Below are 21,811 nucleotides of genomic sequence, written 5' to 3' on the forward strand. Positions count from 1 at the left end.
ATGTAATATGTTTAGCATTTTTATGTAATTACTTTTTATTGCTATTTTACCCCCATTTCTATCCCTCTCCAGCTAGTTGCCGCTTCCTTCCCTCTCTGGCCCAATCAGGTGATAGTAAGGGGTTGGGGGTGAGTTAGTAATTGACTGCATTAATCGGAAATTATTAGCTGAGCATGTTTCCAGGGGTGGGGGTGGGTCACAGAAACAGATCTTTTAGGAAGGGGCAAATTGAATTACGGCCAATGGAATAATGAAGCCTCCAGGCTGTAAGTTGTAGAAAGGACAATCTCCATCATGAAGGCTGTAGTATTATTTATAATGGCTTCTGCTCTCCGGCTGAAAAAGCAACGTGTGGCCCTGCTGACATCCACTGGACTCGGACAGCTCGATTATGTGGTCTGGGAAATAGGTTGATTTGAAATGATTAAAAATGAAAATTCTTGAAGCTCTTCCGTGATTTCGATAAGGTTGCAGTAGGAATATTACTACCAGCCCTTCCGACTGGCTGGAGTTTATGACAGGTCTATGGCTTATAAATATTTTGCCTGTCATTCTCTTTGCCAAGGGCCATAGCCTCAGGAAGTCAGTGAGGGAAAAGCAGTAATCTTAGAGTGCAGAACTGGCAAAAAAAAAAAAAAAAAAGCAGTCCCTATGAAACTAAATATAAAACCCAGCATTCAAATGATGGTAGAGGTCTGACTGCAGCGCACAAATGCCAAGGAATTAAGAGCTAAGGCTGTCACTTAAACCTAGCTGGCCTGTTGTGTTGCAGTTCAACTGAGCTGAATTTACACCTTCAGTTTGCAGAAATGCCAAGGCTTATGACAAAAGCATAAGGACAGAGTTGCAACCTTACATGTAACACCATGCCTTTGGTGGGTTGGAATCAGGCTGCTAATGATATTTTAATGAGAAGGTTTGAACACTTTCTTGGTTTTTTAATTAAGGCTGGTGCACAGATTTTCACAGACTAATCCTGTGTCTTATTGTAGCTCTCATGTGCTCACCATGGCATATTCCCCAGCAAATACCACTGTTCTTTCTGTGCCTGTATCCACCAAGTCCCTGCGAACACAGGGAAACAGGCACAAGAGAGAAAAGCATTTAAGCATGGCCTTGCTCCCCAGGCTGCTGGTGGTGGCCCCTGCCTGCTTCTTAGCAGTGGCAATGATCGGCTGTTGCAGGAGCGCCGTCCTTGTGCAGGGCTGTAGCGGTGGTAGTAAAATCCTTGGGAGTGAAGCTGATTAGACGGGGGGCTGGTCACGCACCAGAGGGGGCAAAAATAAGTCCTAGTGACATGGAAATTATACGCCAGACACCCGCGTTCTTCTCCGTCAGTATTTTCTGTGCCTTGTATGTGATCGAGTGGGAGTTAAAAATGTGAACAGCCTTGTGAAAGGTGAAGGATACTCTTGAGAATGAGGTTTAAATGCTCTACTAATAAGCTAGAAAGGCTTAATTATTTATTATGCCATTTTTATTCATCAGAAAAAGTGCATCTGCACAGATATTTTAACCAAGTCATAGGCCAATATCTTGTGGAATGGGCAAGAAAAGGCACTTGAAAATCCATGGAAAATTATTATGCACTTCAGGGACTTGAGGCATTCCTGACTCCATTCGAAAAAGCATTGTATGAAAAGAAGCGTATACTTGTGATCAGCAGGCAATTGTCAGTTTTGAATTTCAGGGTCACTGCAAACCTTGTTTTCCTCAGAATACCAAGAGGAATTAGTTGAATTAAATGAGCATTTCCCCCCCAAAGCTGTGTATTTCACAACTGAGAGCTTTTACAGTCTGCAGAGCAGAGGGGGCAAAGCCTCCAGCACTCCTGAGAAATTCACAGCTATAGCCACGTCCGCCTGTCGCGAGCGCTGCCCCCTTTCTGCAGCTGTGTGGCCAGGAGCGGTCGTACCAGTTGTCAGCCTGGCTGAAAAGCCTCAGCCCCATTGTTCCTCCTTGCCGAGCCGGGGTTAACTGCGTGCTGCAAATGAAGTGCGTGTCTTCAGACAGCAGTGGCTCCACACGTTACTAGAACAGGACTGAGCAGCCACTTCCGACGCAGGCATGTTTAGATTTCCTCCGCTTTATGAATCGTAAATCTCTTCTTAGACTTCAACCTCTTTGGGGCAGGGACTGTCTTCTTCCTCTGTTTTACATAGTGGGCATATCTACACATGCAGTTAACCAGAAGCAATAAACTCCCGAGCTTATTGCTCCAGAGTTGATTGCTCTCGGGCACACCATTTACACGTGCGCCCAGGACCAGAGCATGTTGGGCCAGGTCAGAGCAGCCCTGGCTGGCAGGGGACGGAGGGCTCAGCCTGCCAGCCCTGGGCTGCTCCCCCTGGCTCAGCGTGCTGCAGAGCGCCTGGCGGGGCACGAGGGTGCTTGAGTGTGGGGCTAGCTGGCAGGCAGCCCCCGCATTGAAGCACTCTCACGCCCAGCCAGCTCCGTCAGTGCCTACACGTGTGCTGCTGTGGAGTGTTTTTTACAAGTGCTATTCTGCTGCAGAGTAAGTTGGTTTACTCCAGCCTAATAGGGGTGCACGTGTAGACACAAGACATTTACTGTGTAGCTAATTAGCCTGCTGTGCAGTAACTGTCTCGTGCAGATGCACCCCGTGTGTAGCACAGTAGGGCTCTGATCTTGATTAGGGCTGGTGATGGGGTGATGTAGATAGACGTGTCCTGTGCTGGCAGGGTAAGAGACTCCCTTGTCTGTCTGGCTGTCACTATTGTGGAGACATTTGCAGGGGCAGAGTCGGTTGTGGAGAAGAGGAGGGCCCTTGCCCACCTCCCACTCCGTAGATGAGTCCTTGATGAGGGGTGAAGCCTGTGTGCTTATGGATGGGTCTTTCCTCAGCCATCTCTGCTGCCCTCAGATGAGCTCGGACCTGCCCAAATGCTTTTACAAAATGGACAAGCTGCCTGTGGGCTTTCAGGGCCATGGCTGAAGTGAGCTGTTCTGTTTTGGCTGCGGGTTGGGAAAAAATTCTGTTTCGGCAACTGGAGGGGCCCTGTGAGATCCAACACGCTGGGATTTGTAGCACAAATCCAGCCCTTCTCCCCGGGCTGTCTCCTACCCTGTATTGGCCGGCGATGCCCTCCCTGTGCAGGGCCTTTGAGTTTTATCCTGGTAAGAATTGACTAACAGTAATGCACTGAGGCCCACTTCTGCTGCCTGTGAGCAGGTAGCTGGTTGTGTCAGGACTGTGCACTGCAAAGAAACCTGTGGGGCTCAGGTAACGAACTGCTGACTCCCAGACACAGGGAAGCATTCCTGACTTGCACTAGGCCTGGAAGAAATGCACAACGATTGAATTTTTAAGCAAATGCCTGAGGGACCCTACAAAATGGAGCTCCCAGTGTGCACTTGCTTTTACCTGTTTTCTTCTCTTTCAAGCGCAGTACCTTTAGAAATGCTTGGAAGCCCCAACAGCTGGCTCTTCTTGTTTGTGGGACTGATCAGGAGGAGCCTCAGGTCCTGGGTGATGCTAGAGCAGTCCGGGCTTGCCGAGGGGCAGCTGTTCCACCTGGCACTTGGTAGGAGCATGTGTGGCAAGGGAGGGCTTTACTCAGGACTACTTGATCTTAATTTACTTTCCTTAGGTGGGCTGTGGCAGAGTCTCCAGGTCCAAGTCCATCTGATAGATTTGATCCCAGTGCTCCAAAACGCCTAATATTTCTAGTGCTAAAACTGGCTTCCCTGTTCACCTGGATCCTGCTGCCTTTTGAAATGGAAACTCTTGTGATCCTGCAACCTCTGTGTTACTCCCTTTAATTGTGTGTTTTGAAGCATCATGCAGGCAGCTGTTCAACTACTAATCAGCTTCACTGGGTTGGGTTGGTCTCTGGGACTGATATGGCAGAATAACGGTTGATGTAATTGCAGCTTTGCATCAGGGCTTTAGTGCTGGAGAACTTGAAAGGTGCAGGTTTGCATATCACTGAGTTGTGGGATAAGAGACTAGTCACAGCTGCAGGAAAAAACCCCCTTCGCTCCTGTAAACTGCATCTTGGTCTCCTAGCACTTGGTACCTATTCCCAAGCAGCAAAAAGCAAGTGGTACTGCTGGCATCTGAACCCTTGTAGTGGTCAGAAGGCTAGCTGGGGATTTGAAAAACAATTCCTGCAGAAGGCTGGTCTGTGAAGTGACTTGGGAGCTGCTGCTGCTGCTAGAAGCTGCCTTTCAGTGCCATTGCTTCAGCAGCTGCAGGAGCCCTTTCTGATAAAAAAACAAAACAAAAAACAACACCCCCCCCCTTATGAGGAGGAGAGAGGCAGGTCAATTTGTCTCTGCCTTGCAGGCACTGTGACTTGGGCACTTGCAAAATCATACACTTTGTATTATGACTCTGTCTGCCTTGCCTTCCTTCCCAGGAAGCAGGGGCTCTGCTGGATGTTTTAATAGCTTTACACTTCAATATAAATGTGTTGCATTTTGCTACTCCTGGGGTTAAGAGTTTGGTAGTGCCAGGGGGAACCAGCTGGCATGTGCTGTACAGGCTGTTTTCATGGCTCTGCTGACGCATCTGTCTGAGACTTCTCCCTCATCCTGATGATAAGACCAGATGTGCATGCCACAGAACCCGAGTCCTGGCTCACAACCGGAAATGTTTTACCAGTAACAGAAATTACCATGGATAAATGACTGAGCTAAAACCCCTCCTGGTTCTCCTGTACCCATTCTCATCTGTGATCTTCATTCCCAGCTCAGAAAAGCCTGTGGGAACATAAAGGCTTGCAGCATGATGGGATGGTCAACAAGACTGAACACTGGCAGCAAAACTGAAATGATCCTAACAGGAAATGGAAATGCTCCACTCCAAATGCTACTGCCATGAGAACATGCTGGCCAGAGCACTTGCCTGGGAGGTGGGAGACTTGCGGTCAGGCTTCTGCTCTAAGGAATATCCCAAGTGGAAACTCAAACAGACCAGGCAAGCAAGGAGGCCACCACCTACATGCCAGAGGGGTGCCACAAATGCTGGGCTTATAGGGCTGTCTTTGTAGCCAAATGAATATTCAGTTATTTATACAAATCATTAATTAAATTATTTAAACATTCATCTTTTATCCTCTTGTATGTAGGGATGGTACTCACTTTCAATATAAATCTTCTGAGCCAAGTAAATTATAGACGTGCCACATGGGCTGCGTTTTTGTGGGTCCAGGAGAAGGTTGAAGAGGGGGAAGCATCCTTAGAAGACGAGGAGTCTCTTGAAGCGGCCGCAGCAAGCATAGGATAAGTTAAATCTGCAGGGGGGTGCTGGCTGACTAGCAAGTCACTCAGCTGGAAACCAGGAGTACCCAACTGCTCGTAAAATATGAAGGTTTTGCCTCTGATGGCAAACAAATGAGCTTCTATCTTGATCTCTTCAGTAATTTAGCTCTGCTTTCTCTTCAGTTTGCGCAAGTCTTTTGCCATTTCAGTACTTTGATCTGCTGATTAGGACATAGGAGAGAGGCTTCATTGCTATTGATATCTTCTCAGAGGAAATGGGAAACCTATTAAGTAAACCATACAAATCCTCCAAAAAATGCTTGTGTGTGGAATAAATCTTCAGGAATCTTCTTGCTTCCATTCATTCTCATTTCTGGGCCTGCTCTCGTTGCTGTCCTGGCCAGGGTTCAGGGCATTCTCCAGTGAGGTGCTTAGAGGTGTTTGAAAATTCATGTTTGGGGAATGCCCCGCACTGGCTTTGTTCAGAACCTGATTTCTTGCTTTGTTACGCCTGGTTTTGGGAGGTTGGAAGCCTCTGCTCTGCAAAGCTGGGCACCATTTCCTGTACAGCAGCTCAGCCCAGGTACAGATGAAGGGAAAGATGTCCCTGGGGGCTGAAGACACTCACTGTTCAGTATCCACATGCTCCAGTCAGCTGGAGATTGGTGTGTTGCAAATGTCCAGCTTTGATTCCTTGTCCAGGAAGAAAGCAAGTGTTAGATGCCTGGTGGCAGTGTGTGGATCAGTGCATGGCAGGATGCTTCATGAAACTGCCAGGAAGGGCACATACCCAGACGCTCCATCGCAGAGAGAGAAACCATGGGATGCCCACGCGCCTGATTGACACTGGGACAGGCTGGGGACCAACTCACTGGGCAGCAGCTCTGCAGAAAAGGACCTGGGGGCGGCAGGGGACAAGGAGCTGAACAGGAGCCAGCAGTGTGCCTTTGGTGCCAGGAAGGCTACCGGCATCCTGGGTGCATTGGGAGGAGCGTTGCAGCAGATGGAGGGCAGTGATTCTTCCCTCTGTTCAGCACTGGGGAGGCCACTTCTGGAGTCCTGTGTCCAGGTATGCGCCCCACTACGGAAAGGATGTGGACACGTTGGAGAGAGTCCAGTGGAGGGCAACAAAAATGGTTTGGGGGCTGGAGGACAGGACGGGTGAGGAGAGGCTGAGGGAAGTGGGCTGATTGAGTCTGCAGAAGAGAAGACTGAGGGGGATTGAATAGCAGCCTTCACCTCCCTGCCGGGGGCTGCAAAGAGGATGGAGCTGGGCTGGTCTCAGTGGGGGCAGGTGACAGGACAAGGAGCAATGGGCTCCGGCTGCAGCAAGGGAAGCTGAGGTTGGATAGTAGGCAAAACCTTCTCACGAGGGTAGTAAAGCACTGGAACAGGCTACCTAGAGAAGTGGTGGGATCTCCATCCTTCGAGGTTTTTAAGGCCCGGTTCAACAAATCTTTGCCTGGGATAATGTAGTCGGGGCTGGTCCTGCTTGGAGCAGGGGGTCAGACTAGATGACCTCCTGAGGTCCCTTCGACCCTCACTTTCTACAGTTCTATCGTGTGGTCTAGACTTTGCATTTCCCACCAACCTGGCCCACCCAAGTGGACTTTAAAAGAGGAGGAACAGAAAACATTGCATCTTTGTGAGAAAAGGACCAGTATATTTTTCAGCCATCTTACCAGATGGAGTGGCCAGCTGTCAGGCTTTGCTAATAGTCTGTGATTACCTTAAGTGGGACAGTTAGCTAGTTTCCAAAGTTCCCTTAAAGCCCTTTCTCTGCAGTGCAGCTGATTGCTGTGAGGCCTTGGAGCCCCAAGCAGGGCCAGGGCCAGGACCAATTTGTGCTCAGTGCTGCTCTGGTGCGGAACAGAAATGTCCCTTTTCTGTGGCACTGCTGAGTTAAGAATAAGGTGAGGGACCAGGGATAGATTGGGAATCCAGTAGGCCATTGGGAATCCAAATACAGTACTGGAGGGGTTTCAGGAGGGATTTGAAGGACATGGGGCTGGTTTTCGTTGTGTGGCTGCGTCTTAGTGCTGCTACACCGGAAGCCTCCTCAACTTCAGCCCAGACATGAGGACAGACAGAGCAGTTCAAGTTGAAGATGACAGAGCCATAGCTGGGGCAGGGGGCACTGACTTGCAGGGAACGAGCAGAAAAAATGTGTGCGCCAGTGGTGGCAGTGGGAACCAGAAGTTGCTGTGGCTGCCTGCGGCAGCTGGCCCAGGCGCCCAGCCATGTCACTACACCTCTGAAGATGACACTCCAGTTGTGGCTTGCGTGACTGGCTGGACAGTGATACTGTCCCTACTTAGCCAGAAGGAAGGGAGCAGGGAGGGTGTCTTTGGTTGAGGGATTAGGAGCTGGTTTTGCCATGTTGAGCTGAGCAGCGGCTTTCAGCCTTCCTTCTCGTATCTTCATACCCCTTCCCTTTGCTCAGTTGGCAATGTCCAGGGCCTTGGTGAGGACCTTGACCTTGTGTCATGCAAGTTCAGGACCAGGGGGTGATTCTCCCCCCCTTCTTGAATCATGTGCATGAGAGATTTCAATTTTATCGTTCGTCTTTAAGTAAATCTAGCAGTCTGTGATAGTTTATTGTAGACCTAGACACACCATGCTGTAATCACGATTATATGATTATTGCATGGTGTCACTACTCCCCTCCTCCCCCGCATCCTTTAATTTAGAGAGGTGCCACATGTTTTTTATCAGCCACAGAAGAGCAGCACGCTTGTAATCGTAAGCAGGCCGAGGTGAGCTTGAACTGGTCCGAGCCTTGTGTCAGACACTTGGTTTCTCCAGCCGTGCCGCTGCCCTCTCGGTGCTGCTCCGTTGGGTAAAGTCCAGAGTCAGGGAGAGCGAGCGAGCGAGGTCTGCAATGGTACCTCCTGGCTGCCATGCTGAAACCAGAGCTGAACATTGGTGATGTTACACGGGCAGGTAGCCCATTCTGCATGAGAACAATGTGAGAAACCTGCACCGTCTGTTTTCCATCCTGTAGTGGTTTCAGGGGGTGCTGGCGTAAAGATCTGTGGTGGCTCTGTGGTAGAGACCCTGCACTGGAAACGAAGAGGAGAGGAATCGCGTAGTATAGCCAGGCTGCAGGGAGGTAAGGGCAGTGTAAAGCAGAAGGAGTTATTGATGCCAGCAAGTCTCAGGGTGGGAACATTACCCACAGGCAGCAGTTTGTGCACGTCACTGGGCTTCCTCCAAATGAGGGAGGCAAAATCAATGGTTAGTCTTAGATGTCTGAACTGCCCCAGCTGTTCCTGAGCCCTCCTGGGTGAGAGGATGAGCCTGCCGTGGTCCCGGAAAACTTCCCTTTCCCCCTCAGCTGCATGGCACGGCTTTACCTTTTTCTTATTTTTCATTCGACTTTCCAGAGTGCGTAGAATAGTGATGCAAAAAGCTCAGTGTCCCCAAAGGGTGGGCCCAGGCAGCAGCGGTGGGGCCGAGAGAGCGCAGGGCTGCGAGAGAGCACAGCTCTCGCCCCCTGCCACCGCCAGCCATGTCCATCAGGACCCAGGGGCCTGAATTCTGCAGCAGACCCCTCCCCGCTTCAGGTAGCCCAGCAGGCTGTATGTTTGACACCCTGGTCTGCCCTGTTCTTAAGACTGCACAACAGCCAGGCACAGTGCCCCAAAACACCAAGGACACCCTAACCTGCCACAGGTAAAGAAGGGGGACGAGGGCGCTGTTGTTATCCTGCCACTGCAAGGACTGGGAGGGTACGTTAAGTAGGTCTGGCATGGGTTTGTTTAAGGAGGTAAGTTGTTGTCAAGTTGCTTGTCTGTGAACAGAGTGAGGCCCCGCATTTCTGTGATTGGCAGACATGGATTTTGAGGTCTGCAAGATCTCTCAGTTTAGTTGCTTTGGGGATTTAGCCTAGAAATCCAGGGTAATATTCCATAACACCTTTAATGCTAGCATACTTTGTTGATCATTTTGATTGAATTTCTTTCATTTAAATCTGTCTTCTTACTGTTTGCTCTCCTTTCACAGACCTGCATGTAGGTAAGCAGAGTCCCCAAGCCATTTCAGCCTAACTTCTGGCATTTTTATGTACATAAAACTTCACTGTTGATGGTGATGATACCTGGGATTATTTATGGGTTTTCATAAAAAACAGAAAGAGGAAAATACAGAATTGCCTGGCTTCTCTCTTCCTTCCCCCTTGCCCCTCCCCCTCCCCACAGAGGAGTTTAATTTTAAATGATAAATGTGGAAATTAGAGACCGTCGAGAAAATCCAATTTGGTGAGGAGTTTTAAAAATCCCATAATAAACGCAGAGTGAAATGTATGATTTAATGCGGGGCGCCAATGGCTGCTATTATGTGCTATTAGCAAATCGGGGCTGAGAGTGAATCTTTATCACTTGGCGAGTGCGGGCTGGTCCTGCCTTTCCTTCTGCTATTGATTTGTAGCCGCTTGTCATAATGACATCGGGAAGCAATGAATGGAAGATGTGCTTTTGATAGGATTGAGGGGGTGCGAAGGGGGGAGAGAAAATTCAGCAAGTTTTCTATCTCTTCTGCCTGATTAGATTTTTTTCTTCTTTTAAGAGCTTTCACATTCCAATAAAAATGCTAAATCAGCTCTGAAGCAGAATTGTTAGGGAGTAAATAGCTAGTCACATTTAAAGGAGGAAAAGATCTGACTTTACAGCTCTGACTTTACAGCGTTGGGTGAATTTGAAGAATAGTTCTTCTGGCTTCATGAAAGCGAAAGTGGTGGGTGGTTTGGGTGTGAGAGAGCGCTTGGATAGCAGCGTCTGTACTGGTGGATGTATCGGCAGGTGCCACGGCTAGGTGCTGGGTGCTGGCGTGTGCAGGAAACGAGGCCAATCGCAGTGCAGAGCTGAGAAGTGTCTGGGGGTCCCTTTTCAAAAAAGCAGAGAGGGTGCAGCATTACCGAGTCAGCCTCCGCACCGCCTTGTCGTACCAACGACAAAGGTCTTCCTGGGGTCTGGGTTACCTGCCGCGGGAGGCAGGTGCTTCCCATGGAAAATAGAAAACGGGTCTGGTCAAGGGAAGCAGAAATGCTGCAGTGTTTGGAAATGGCTCCTGTCTCAGAATTTCCTTTTCCCTGGTCAGGGTGCAGGAACTGCTTTGCTTCCACATTGTCTCCCCGGCATGGGCACGCTCCTACCACCACACGGCTGCATGTCTTAGATGCTGGGGCCTGTACATGCATGCGACACCCCTTGTAAATCCGCTCTGCTCTGAGATGCCGTGTGGGTCCCACCCTGTGCTCCGTGGCACTGGGCAGAGGAAGCCAACGAAGTCCCCTTTTCCGGTGCTTGGGGATGTCGCTGAGCACTTCTTCCTCAGCTCCTGGCTGCTCCCCCGGGACTGCCCTGGTCACCTCCTCCCCTTGGCCTGGGCCAGCCTGCGCTGTGCTTATTTACAGGAGCCTTCGCCGGGGCGGTCGAAGGAGCCTGGTTTACAGGCTCCCTGTCAGAGCACCAGGCGGCAGATAGGAAATCAATGCAGGGACTCCAAGCACCTACTTCATCACTCGAGAGGAAGAAATACAGCATTCCCACTCTGGGCTTACCGCTCATTAAAAACAAATCCTTTAAAAACCTTTTATATGAGAACAAGGAGGGCAAGGGGAGAGCTTTGGGAGGAAAGCCCTTCTAAGTCTTGGTGGCCAAGGCAGCCTGGCACACTGACTGCTGGCTTACGTGGCTCTGCAGGTGTGCGTGGTGCCTTGCAGAGGGGTAGAAATGACAGCCCTTGCCCCAAGAGCTGGAGGGTGGCAAGAGGGCTTGGGACAGGGTGGAGGGACGAGGCTGCATGTGAAGTATCGGGGATGCGTGACCGAGGGCAGTGCCTGGGGTCTTCCGGGACCCTCAGTTCCCAGGAGCAGCAAGTTCTGAGGAAAGGTATGATGTGAAAGCGGATGCAGCGTCCAAGAGGAAGGTCTAGGCATATGGGTGGGCTTGGGGGGAGACAACTGTGGGAGCAGTAGGAAGCTGATCCGGCAGCACTGGGTGGGAGGGAGGCAGGACCTGGGTAAGAGATGGAGATAGGCAGGCCTCGACACACAGGCTGAAGAGCTGCGGTGTTTGTCGGGGGAAAAGCAGAACCAAGTGCAGCAGGTTGCGATGGCAGGCAGGTTGGGGGATTTCATAGATACCAGGGTCGAAAGGGACCTCAGTAGATTATTGAGTCTGACGCCCTGCCCTGGGCAGGAAAGAGTGCTGGGTCAGACGACCCCAGCCAGGTGCTCATCCAGTCTCCTCTTAAAGACCCCCAAGGTAGGGGAGAGCACCACCTCCCGTGGGCGCCCGTTCCAGGTTCTGGCAACCCTCACTGTAAAGAAGTTCTTCCTGATGTCTGACCTGACTCTGCTCTCTGTCCGTTTGTGGCTGTTGTTTCTAGTTGCTCCAAGGGGTGCCCTGGTAAACAGAGCACCTCCTATCCCTTGCTGTCCCCCACTGATGAATTTGTAGATGGCCACAAGATCCCCTCTCAGCCTTCTCTTCAGCCTGCACAAGAGATTCAGGTCCCTCAATGTCTGCTTGTAAGGCCTTACCTGCAAGCCCCTAACCATACTAGTGGCCTCCTCTGGACCCTCTCGAGGTTAGCCGCATCCCTCTTGAAGTACGGTGCCCAACACTGGACGCAGCACTCCAGCTGCGGCCTGACCAATCCCGCATAGAGGGGAAGCATCACCTCCCTGGACCTGCTTGCGATGCACTTGCTAATGCGTGATCAAGTGCAGTGCAGGCGGATCTGAGGAATGCAATTTGAGAGCAATTAAGCGAGAGAGGTGGAGGGCAGAGTGGTCACCATGACGTGGCCAGAGCATGGGCCAAAGCTTTAGCAAATCTGGAAATGTTACAATGGAAGAACTGGCAGGACTTATCAGTGATTTCTATAGGGCGGGGGTAGCCAGGTCAGCTGTCCAGGGTGCAGTGTGGGGTGGTGGGAAGGATGGTGGAGGAGGAGAGGACAGAAACTCCACTTTCATCACCTGGCATTTGAGCTGGCAACTGGCTATACCGAACGAGAAGTTGGGGAGCTGCTGCGGGGCTGTCTGGCACCAGGGCACCTTGTGAGTGCTGGAGAATCCTTGCCGGCATGATCAGAGCAGGAGGAAGGTGTAGGCATCTCTCTCATTGCTAGAGGTACTGAGAAATTTTCCACATCTGACACTTTTTTGGAACACGTCCTAATAAATGGCTGGCTCGTTATCCTCCTGACTTGTCATAGAGCTGAAACTTATTAGCAAGGACTTTCAAATACACATTTTAAGACAATTGCTTGTAAAATTATTACCAAGCAATGATTAATTTTCCCATCCTCATTATAGTCGTATTTTTGCCTTAACCAAGATGGCCTTTCTTTCCCATAACTTGTAAAGCTCTGATGTAACCCAGCGGGCCTTGACCCAGGTTGTGCTCGGCAAAGAGGGCTGTTAGTTCGCTCGGGGGTGGTGACCCTAGTGAAGATATCTGCCATGTCCCAGCATTCCCAGTAAGACTGAAGCCACGGGCTGCCCTCGGGGAGGGCGGCCACTGTTTCGCTAGAGCCTGTCATCTACCTTTCAGCCTCCAAGTGTGCCTCAGTGACGCGAGCCATGAGATACTTGAGAAATGACTGAAGCGTGGCACTGCATGGCCTAACGTTTCCCTGCCCATTAGGCCACGTGTAGTGACTTGTACAATTTATTCCCTGTTTTAAGAACTGTTTTTAAAGGATATTTTTTTCATTTTTTGAATTAAATTACCGGTTTGGAGAAGGAACCTGGAGTTCTGGTGAGGGCTCCCTCGCAGGCAGCGGCATCCCGGGGCCCCGGCGCAGGCTGCTGCCGCGCTCGCTGAGTGAGCGTTGTCTGCTCCTCGCTTTGTGGACCAGCTGCTAGAAAGCATGCTTTGCCCATGGCTTACACAAAGATTGGCCTGACAGCAGGCTCCTAAAGGAAACGTTTTGGGCAGGGAGCACGCGTACAGCCCTGGCTGAAAGGCTTCCAGCGCTGCAGCCTCTGCTGCCGGGGGGCGCAGCGGAGGCTGCAGCAGCCTGCAGCCCTATTAGTAGTGGCCAGCTTCTTGAATACCTGATTAGAAAAGCACGTGGTGGGGAGAGTTAAAATTGTGAAAGCAGCCTTTGGTTTGGTGCTTCCTAGTTTCCGATTGCTTAGCTTTGCCACTTAAAAATGCCCAGGGTGCTTTGTTCAGTTTGTATTCTTTAAAGAGAGGGGTGAAAGGGTGGGCTGGAGAGACCTTCAGCATTTTTATGGAAATGTAGCTAGACACCATTAAAATATGAGGAGAGAGAATATGCATTTGGAAGGGGAGGGTGTGGAGCCGCCTCCCTTTCCTGTGCGCTCCAGCTAGTTGCTGCACCTTGCTGGCTGCGCTTTCCTGCTCTCCAGCCTCCGGGAGCCCGTGCCTCTTCTGGTGTGCCAGGTCGCGCTCTCCGCGAGCCGCGTGTGCATTTGCAGCGCTGCTCACTTTCATCCAAGACAGCAGAAGCTGCGTTCAAACACTGACCTCGCACGTTGTATCTGCAGGTTTCAGACCCTTGGAGGTACCAGGACACTGAATGCAAGGACCTCTTCCCTGCTACATTTCAAATTCTCACCCGCTACAACATTAACGGCGTAGGTAGAGCCGAGTGGGAGGAGCACAGCATATAGCTAAAAGAGCGCTGACTGAAATCCAAAATGAAACCTTACCTGTTTTTCTCAGTAAATTGTATTTTTCTAACTGCAAAAATAATATATATATTTAATGGTTTGTGGTGGGAATCCTGTCTGACGCTGTTTGCTAATAAGCTCATCCTAGGTCTAGGTAACTTGAGGTTTTACTCTTTGTGAATTGTAGCCCCAAGTCTCCCTTGTGACTAGAACTGGTTGGAAATGTTCAGCAAAAGCAAACATTTAAAAAATTGGTAAAAGAAACATCTCTTTTAAGTAGCTCTTCAGCAGCGGCCCCATACCCATGCCAGGCTGGCTTGCCCCTCTCTAGAACTGCCTACAGCTTGGACACTGTGCATGGTTTCTAAAGAGCCGCAGCATCTGACGGCTAAGTACTTGTTCTTCTTTTGCAGGTGCTAATTCATAATATAACTACTTTGTATTTAATTTTAGATCTCTGGAAATTCTTGAAAACCCTGCTTTTTGGTAGATGTTGGAAGAGCCAAGAGGTTGTGCTGTGTTGCTCCAGTTGGAAGAAAAGGAGCACAGCAGTAGCAAGAACAGACCTTCGCAAGGGTCTTTTATTATAAATCTCTAGATCTGTGATAACCAGCTGTGGTAGAGATCATCTGATCTCTTTACTTCACTGCTGTTTTGACTGTTGAGAATTTAGACACTGAAATATAATGCCTTTGTGTTCCTCCCAGGGTTGTGTGAGTGATCTCTCTCGGTAACCCATTAGGTGTTATTTTCCTTCTCTGTTTAGAAATTAACTGTTTGCCTAGTGTGTTTTGCTTATAGTTTTTGTTATTATTTTTAGCTGCATGATTGCAAATGTTACTCATTATCAGAGAAGCCAGAGGAAATTTTAGGAGACAGGGGAGTTGGCTTTCAGCCACCTTATTGCTCCCAGTCCCTAGAGGCAGTGGAGATTGACTTAGTTCTTGGCATAACTTTGAGCAGCCTCGGGGCTGATCCGAGTTCCCCTGTCTTCTGATGGCCCCAGGGTCTGTGAGCCAAGACCTGTGCATTAGGGTAAATCCTCAAACTCTTCAGTGAGAGGCTGACGTAGCCCCGTTTTAGCTTGACCTGATTTAGAGGACTATTTATAACATCCACAATAGCTGGAAACAGGAACTGGACTGGTACAAACGGGATGTGTTTAAACAGAAAGGACCGATCAGGAATGCTAAATGCTTTCTGTTTCAGTAACGGACCCAGATGTCGCTGCAATGTTGGGAAAGGTCCGTGCAAAGAGGTGCGGGATGTCAGTGTTGTCTGGTTACTTCTGAAGGGACAAAGTTGCCACACCTTTCTGAACTTGCTTTTCTGGCAGCTTGTTGAAAGAAAGGAGGAGAAAGGTGTTAGCATGCATCAACGAGTCTCACTGCTGTGGCCACCACTGTCTGTTGGAAGCACGACGGTAGCAAATTCATTCCCGATGTGGACACCACAGGACCTCTGCTGCATAGTCCTCAGGAGAGGGGAGAGATCCCCAGTTGTAGGAGCGTAGAAACCGATGGACTGGTGAAACGAGGGCTCCATTTAGACCCAAATCCCTTTCCTGACAGTGGCCAGTATCTGCTGCATTAGGGAAAGATGTAATGAACTCCTCTCTGGACAGCTGTGGAATAGCCTGTGCACGAGCAAAGATGCTTCCTATCCCCTTCCATTTAAAGACAGGCTTGTGTCCTGAAGCAAGAGGTTTTATAAGGCCTCTCCAGGGGTTTCTTGCTTATTCATTCATGCTTTTGATCTTTATAAATGTCCAAACCTGTTCTGAATCCCGCTCATCTCTTGGTCTCAATGAGCTTGTGTGGCAGTGAGCCTTGGAAGCCTGATTGTGCGCTGTGCGAAGAGCATTGCCTTTTACCACACTGTTGGAGAGAGTTCATTTCAGTCCTCTCCCCCCACCATCCTGATCATCACAGATTCATCCTGTCGGGGCTGAGTTCCCCAGCTCCAAGAGCAGAGCCTTCGTAGGTGATAAGATGTGTCGGGGGGTTTAGATATAGCTATCCTGAGCTGAAGGACTGCAAGTGGCTTCTAGAATATGTTCACTGCTCCAGGAGTGCCCGGTTTAAAAAACTGATGGACAATGTACAGATCTGCTCACTGTTTGCGTTCATATTTTTGAGAGGCTTGAGCAGGGTGGAATAGGCCCGCACTGAGACTTTCAGGCTGCAGATGGAGGTGAATTACACTGGGACTAAATTATGCTGGTGTAAACTGTTCCAGTGTAACTGTTACCTCTGTCTGCTCCTATGGTGGCATAAATTGAGCTAGCTCACTGTAACCTGTTCCATTCAGGTGTAAAGTCATAGTGACTTAGTTCATTATTGGTTTTTGTGCTAAACTCATTAATGAAATTCACTCCTGGAGGATCTCCACGAGCAACCTCCTTCCAGCCAAGAAGTTCCACTTTCAGCACAACCTGTTGTCATCCTCCCCTCCGTCCCCCACACGCTCTACAGTTCTTGTCCTAATGCCCATTTTCTCCAGTTTAACTAGAAGTTTTTCATGTGGTGCCCTGTCAGGTGCTGTCTGGAGCTAACCCGCTGTAATTCTTTTCATTCAGATAGTATCTATGGGTGCTGCCTTTGTCTACAAAATCAGCTGTTTGGAATCATAAATAATGAGGGTTGAAGGGAGCTCAGGAGGTCGCATCTAGTCCGACCCCCTGCTCCAAGCAGGACCAGCCCCAACTACGTCATCCCAGCCAAGGCTTTGTCTACCCAGGTCTTGAAAACCTTCAAGGGTGGAGACTCCACCACCTCTCTGGGTTGCCTGTTCCAGTGTCTTACTACCCTTCTAGTGAGAAATGTTTTCCTAATATCTAACCTCACGTTCCCTTGCTGCCACTGGAGCCCATTGCTCCGTGACCTGTCGTCTGACGCCCCGCCCCGCCTGTCCTTCCTGAACAGGTTGTGCCCTTCCATGACCGTGCTCCAGGCATGCAAGCTCCCACCAAGCCTCTCTTATTCCAGTCACACCATAGCTCCATGACCATGCAAGGACTTCCAGTTCTCCCTGCTTGTTTCCCAGGCTCCAGGAATTCGTGTACACGCACCTGAGGTAATGAGTTGATTGCCCTGATTTCTCAGGAAGTAGGGGGGCACGTTCCTGCCCTCCTGCTTGCTCTTCCTCCAGGTCTCCCGCTTCCCCACTTACTGCAGGGCTTTGGTCTCCATCGCCTGGCAAACCTAGTTGAAAGCCCTCCTCACTAGGTTAATAAAGGGGCAGTTAGTGACCCCAACCCTAAAGCTCAAGGCCTAACGAGGGGCTCGTCTGGGATGTCTATGTACTTTGACATCAGGCTGCTCTGACGCACTCTTCCCCTGGTCAACCCATGTTGTCTTTTATCCCATTGTCTGTTTGCTTCCTAATGATTTATTTGATCTTTCCTTTGCAATTTGTGTATAATTGAAGTCCTACCATGGGCAGGAAAGCTTTTTCCCTTACTTTGAATGTATGCATCATGTTTCTGTTTTTCAAGCCAAAGACATTGCTTCTAACCTGATACATGCGTTAAAAGAGCTTGCACCTGGACTTGCAGTGTCATGCGCCATTTCTCGAGATTCTGGGGCGGGGATTATCCAGTCTGTTCGTTTGAAAGCATTAAGCTTTAGGATGCTGGTAACCTCTAGTTCTGTTTGCTGCTCCTATGAGCTGTGCTGCCTTTGTCTCCGTGTGCTACCTTATAGTCCTTGCTGAAAACAGGCCTGGGTTTGGTTTAGTTTTCAGCCTTTCCTAGGTTCTCTTTAATCTTGACCCTAGCCACACTGTGCGGCAGATGCAGTTCTACTTTACTTGTATGGGTAATGAGTCTTGCTGTTTGTTTTGATTTCCCTTGCAAGGCCTAACTCAGCTTGAGCTTTGCCTATTCTTGCTTTACCCTTACATTCCTGACCTCTCAGACGTTCCTTTCCTTTGCTCATCAGTGCCTGTTTCCCATTTCTTGCAGACTGCTGACTCCTTATCGTTGCTGAGGTAGCTCTTCATCCAGTTAGGTCAGGAGTCCTTTCCTACCAGTGTTCATCCATTGTTCGGGATGCAAGTTTCTGATAGTCTTTGCACATTTGACTTACAGAAATCCAGGCCTTGCCCAGACCCAGGCCTCTGAGCTCCCCACTCTAGCTGGCTTCACTAACTAATTTCCTTCGTTTCTCAAAGCGCCCTTTTGAAATAAAACATGTCAAGACCTAATGTTGTTAATTCTGTCACTTAGTTGAACAGAATCAACTCAAAATGGCTCAATCCAAGATTATTTTGTACAACAAAAGTCCTTGCTACTTATCAAAATAAGCCTAAAATAGCATCACTTCATGCTAGTGACTTTGACCCAACTAATTGTTTTATCCTTGATACATTTTCTCATGTTTGCAGTCTATTGCCCCATTCACACAGCACTCTTTCCCCTCGCTCTTACCTGTATTTATTTAGTTTCTGAACACTGCATACTCTTCACACACCTTGTTCCCACTGTGATTGCTCTTCCACCATGGTCTGTGCATCCGGATTTGCCTTTTTGACCAGTGTTAACAACAGCAAGGTAGCTTTTATGTTTCTGAATGTGTGTGTAATGACAAGGAGACATGACTGCAGAATTTCAGGAACCAAAAACTTCCAGTGTTTCCTTTTTATTGTGGGGGTAAGCTTTTCTGCCCAAAGTCTTGTTAGCATTGATGTGACCAGTATGTGTGAAAATAGGAAGCTTCTTGCAAGTTACTTTTATTGTAGATCTGTTCTTTTTGTACATTCTGCTGTATAAACCTGGAGAAGTATAGTCTCATCGGTTCAAGAAGTAGAGCTGCCTGCTTTATGGGCATTGTGACAAGCACAATGGAGCCAGGCCCTTTGCTCTGTTCCAGACTGAGGTGAATAGATTTGTTTTCAGCTGCTTCCCTGCTGGACGGGAGCAAAGAGCTTCTTCATGGCTTCTCACTGCTTCTATTGCTACTGAAAAACTAGAATGAAATAGTGCCCAGGTCCTGCTGATTTGCTCCAGACCAGCCAGGTGCTGGTGGTAAGCAGATCTCTTGCATCTCTCGGGGGAGTGTTTCTCCTGCCAGTGTCATCAGGGCTGCTCTCTCAGGAGTCAGCTTCACCTCGCAGCTGTTTCTGAGCTGTCATGCTCTTGGGACATGCAGGAGATGCTGCTGCGGTTCCAGAGTCACTTTAAACTGAGATATTTCTCTCAAGTCTGGAAGTCTTTTTGCAGGCAGTGGATAAGCACGTTGTGTTCATTTAGTTTTGTACTACAGGTTGTAGTAGGGCATTTCCTTTCCAGCCTCTCCACCCTCTCCCTCCAGGGCACTGCTTGTTGTCTTAGTGCCTGTCATCTATCCCACCCTAACCAGACCAGGCTCCTAGGTAATGCCTTCCTCCCAGCTAGATCCTGTTGTCACAGGACCACAGCCTGGGCTGAAAGGTCACTAGATTCATCTCCTGCACCACAGGAGCCTGTTTCTGGTGCCACTTGTTACTACAGACAGGATTTTTAATTGTGTCCGAGAACGTGAGCACGTCCCAGACTAGTGGCTTGCCTTCCTATCTGCCTCTTCTCTAGAGCAGAGCTGTCCTGCATCCTTGTCGTCTGTGGATGCAGGACAACGCGGGCGAGTTTTACCTGAACCCAATCACAGACTCTGCATTCTTGCTGCAACCTCGCCCCTTCCCCAGGACTCTTGACTCAGACCATGTGTGGCAAGAGGGCTTGTGTTTTTCTTTGGCTGGGATGAAGGCATTCGGGAAGTCTGTGAGGCTTCTACAGCTTTTGGGATGTGCGTAAAGGGAATGCCATTTCCACTCAGTGCCTGTCTAAGTGGATTAGGCTCAGCATTAAGGCATGTTTATATCTGAGCTAGGTTGTCAATACGTTAGCCTTAGAGTTTACTCTGCCAGATCTAAAGTGACATTGATGGCCTGCCTCTGATGCTCGCCATCGGAGCGATCTGTAGGGCTGCTACCTGGCGTTCTGCACGTGCGTTTAGGCCCTGCTGGTTTCTGGCTTGGTCTCTGGCTCTGATGCTCACTTTGGGAGGGCAGTTGTCTGGCTCCTGTTTAGCTGGAGTTCCCTGTCAAGTCCTGCAGCTGTGTGCTGACCGCAGGTGAGAATCTGCTCGAGTTGCGTGCTGACACCTCAGCTCTCCAGAGAGTTGTCCCTGCAGGTGCCTGTGACTCACCTGCCTTGAGAGCGCTGCGCTCTGGGGCTTGGGGAAAGGAGTGGAGGCAGTCGATGCTTCAGCTGTCTGCACGAATCCCTCCAGCAGCATAGGTGGAGATGATTTCTAAGAGGAGCTTGGATGTGGGCAGGCTGTGTAGGGGCCTGCCAGAAAGTCTGGCCAAAGGAGGAGGGCTCATGGGAGAAGATGGGTGGTGGCAACGTGACAGCAAGGGGTCAAGGCAGGGAGCACTGCATGGTGGAAGGGCCACAAAGAGTGAGGAGATGGGGTGAGGATGGAGGGGCAGAGCTACCCACAGCTTTGAGAGGAGCAGTGAGGAGCTTGCTGTGGCTATGCCATGGGACAAGGGAGCCTGTCAAGGGCTCCAGAATAGGGAGTAATGCCCTCATGCCACCAGGCCGGGGTGAATTTTGTATGGGCTGCAGGGGAGGTAGCACCTGCATCTTTGCAAAGCTGGAAAGGAGGGTGTTGCAGTAATCTGGGCAGGATGTAACAAGGCCTGAACAAGAGATGCAGCTTTGAGGAGAGAGAGAGGAGGACAAGGTTGGAGTTGCTGGGGAGGAAGAAACAGTGTACAAGAAAACAGCCCAGTTGTACGGGACAAGAGAAAGGGAGGAGTCGAGAGTGAGCTCTGGGTTGCAGACCTGAGTGGTGGGCTACAGCAAAGGTGCTGGCAGTGACGGAGCAGGCAGGAGCACAGAGGGCTCGGGCTGAAGACAAGAGGCCCAAGAAGAGATGTCAGGAAGACGAGCTCAGGTGCACTCACTCCTGCCTGGGAGGAGGCAGGTCCATGATGGAGCAAGAGGTCCTGGAGCCCTGTGCATGGGTGGGTTGCCTGGATGCAGGAGAGAAAAGGGATATGGGAGAGGGTGGAGCCTGGGCAGCCCCAGAGAGAAGGGATGGGAGGGAAGAAGGCTTCTTTGAAGAGGCAGGGGCATCATGGTCATTTGAGGCAGGAGGGTAGGACTTCTTCACGGTAAGGGTGGCCAAAATTTGGAACGGGCTTCCAGGGGAGATGGTGCTCTTCCTGACCTTGGGGGTCTTTAAGAGAAGGCTGGACAGGCATCTGGCTGGGGTCATCTGACCCAGCGCTCTTTCCTGCCTAGGCAGGGCGTTGGACTCGATGATCTGTTGAGGTCCCTTCCGACCTGAGCATCTATGAATCTCTGACCCGCAGGGCCTGGTGTCTCCAAACCTCATGAGGGTAAGATGTGGAAAGGAGACTCTGATCCGAGGGCAAGCTGGGACTGACCCTGAGGCCAAGGGATGTTTTTTGGGGATCAGGGAGACCAGGGTCTGCTTGTATCAAGAGAGTTGGAGTGCAACAAAGAGGAGGGTGCAGAAGGGGGTGAATACAGCGGGGAAGGGATCAGTGCAGTCAAATGGAGTAGCCTGTTGGACATCATTGCAGTGCTTGGTGACTTGTGAAGGCAGCGCAGATGGGGACAGCTTTATTCACTGTTGCATTCATAGTGGCCAGTGCTGGAGGTCTTCTGGGCACACTGCACTCTCTTGACAGGCTCGGTGCAAATCAGACAAGATAATCCTTCATGAGAGTTCAAGTCACATTTGGGGGTGAAGCCACAGTCTTCTGTCCTCTGCACCCCTCTCCGCTGTGCGTTTAGCAGCAATAATGTTTGCCTACTTCCAGAGGAGGATTGTAGCCGTAGAGGTGTTTGTCTTTGCAGAAACAGCTGGGGTTTTCAAAAGTGCCAGAGTGATTTGGGAGCCGTGACTGCATTTCAGAGGT

General features: G+C 49.9%; 1 protein-coding gene across 2 annotated transcripts in view; it reads left to right on the top strand.

Moving 5' to 3' along the window:
• The window catches only part of PMFBP1 (polyamine modulated factor 1 binding protein 1), a 145,772-nt gene that overhangs the window by 56,713 nt on the left and 67,248 nt on the right, over positions 1–21,811 (top strand). The window lies entirely within an intron of this gene.

This window comes from Alligator mississippiensis, chromosome 10 (genome assembly GCF_030867095.1).
Source record: "Alligator mississippiensis isolate rAllMis1 chromosome 10, rAllMis1, whole genome shotgun sequence".
Classification (NCBI taxonomy): Eukaryota; Metazoa; Chordata; order Crocodylia; family Alligatoridae; genus Alligator; species Alligator mississippiensis.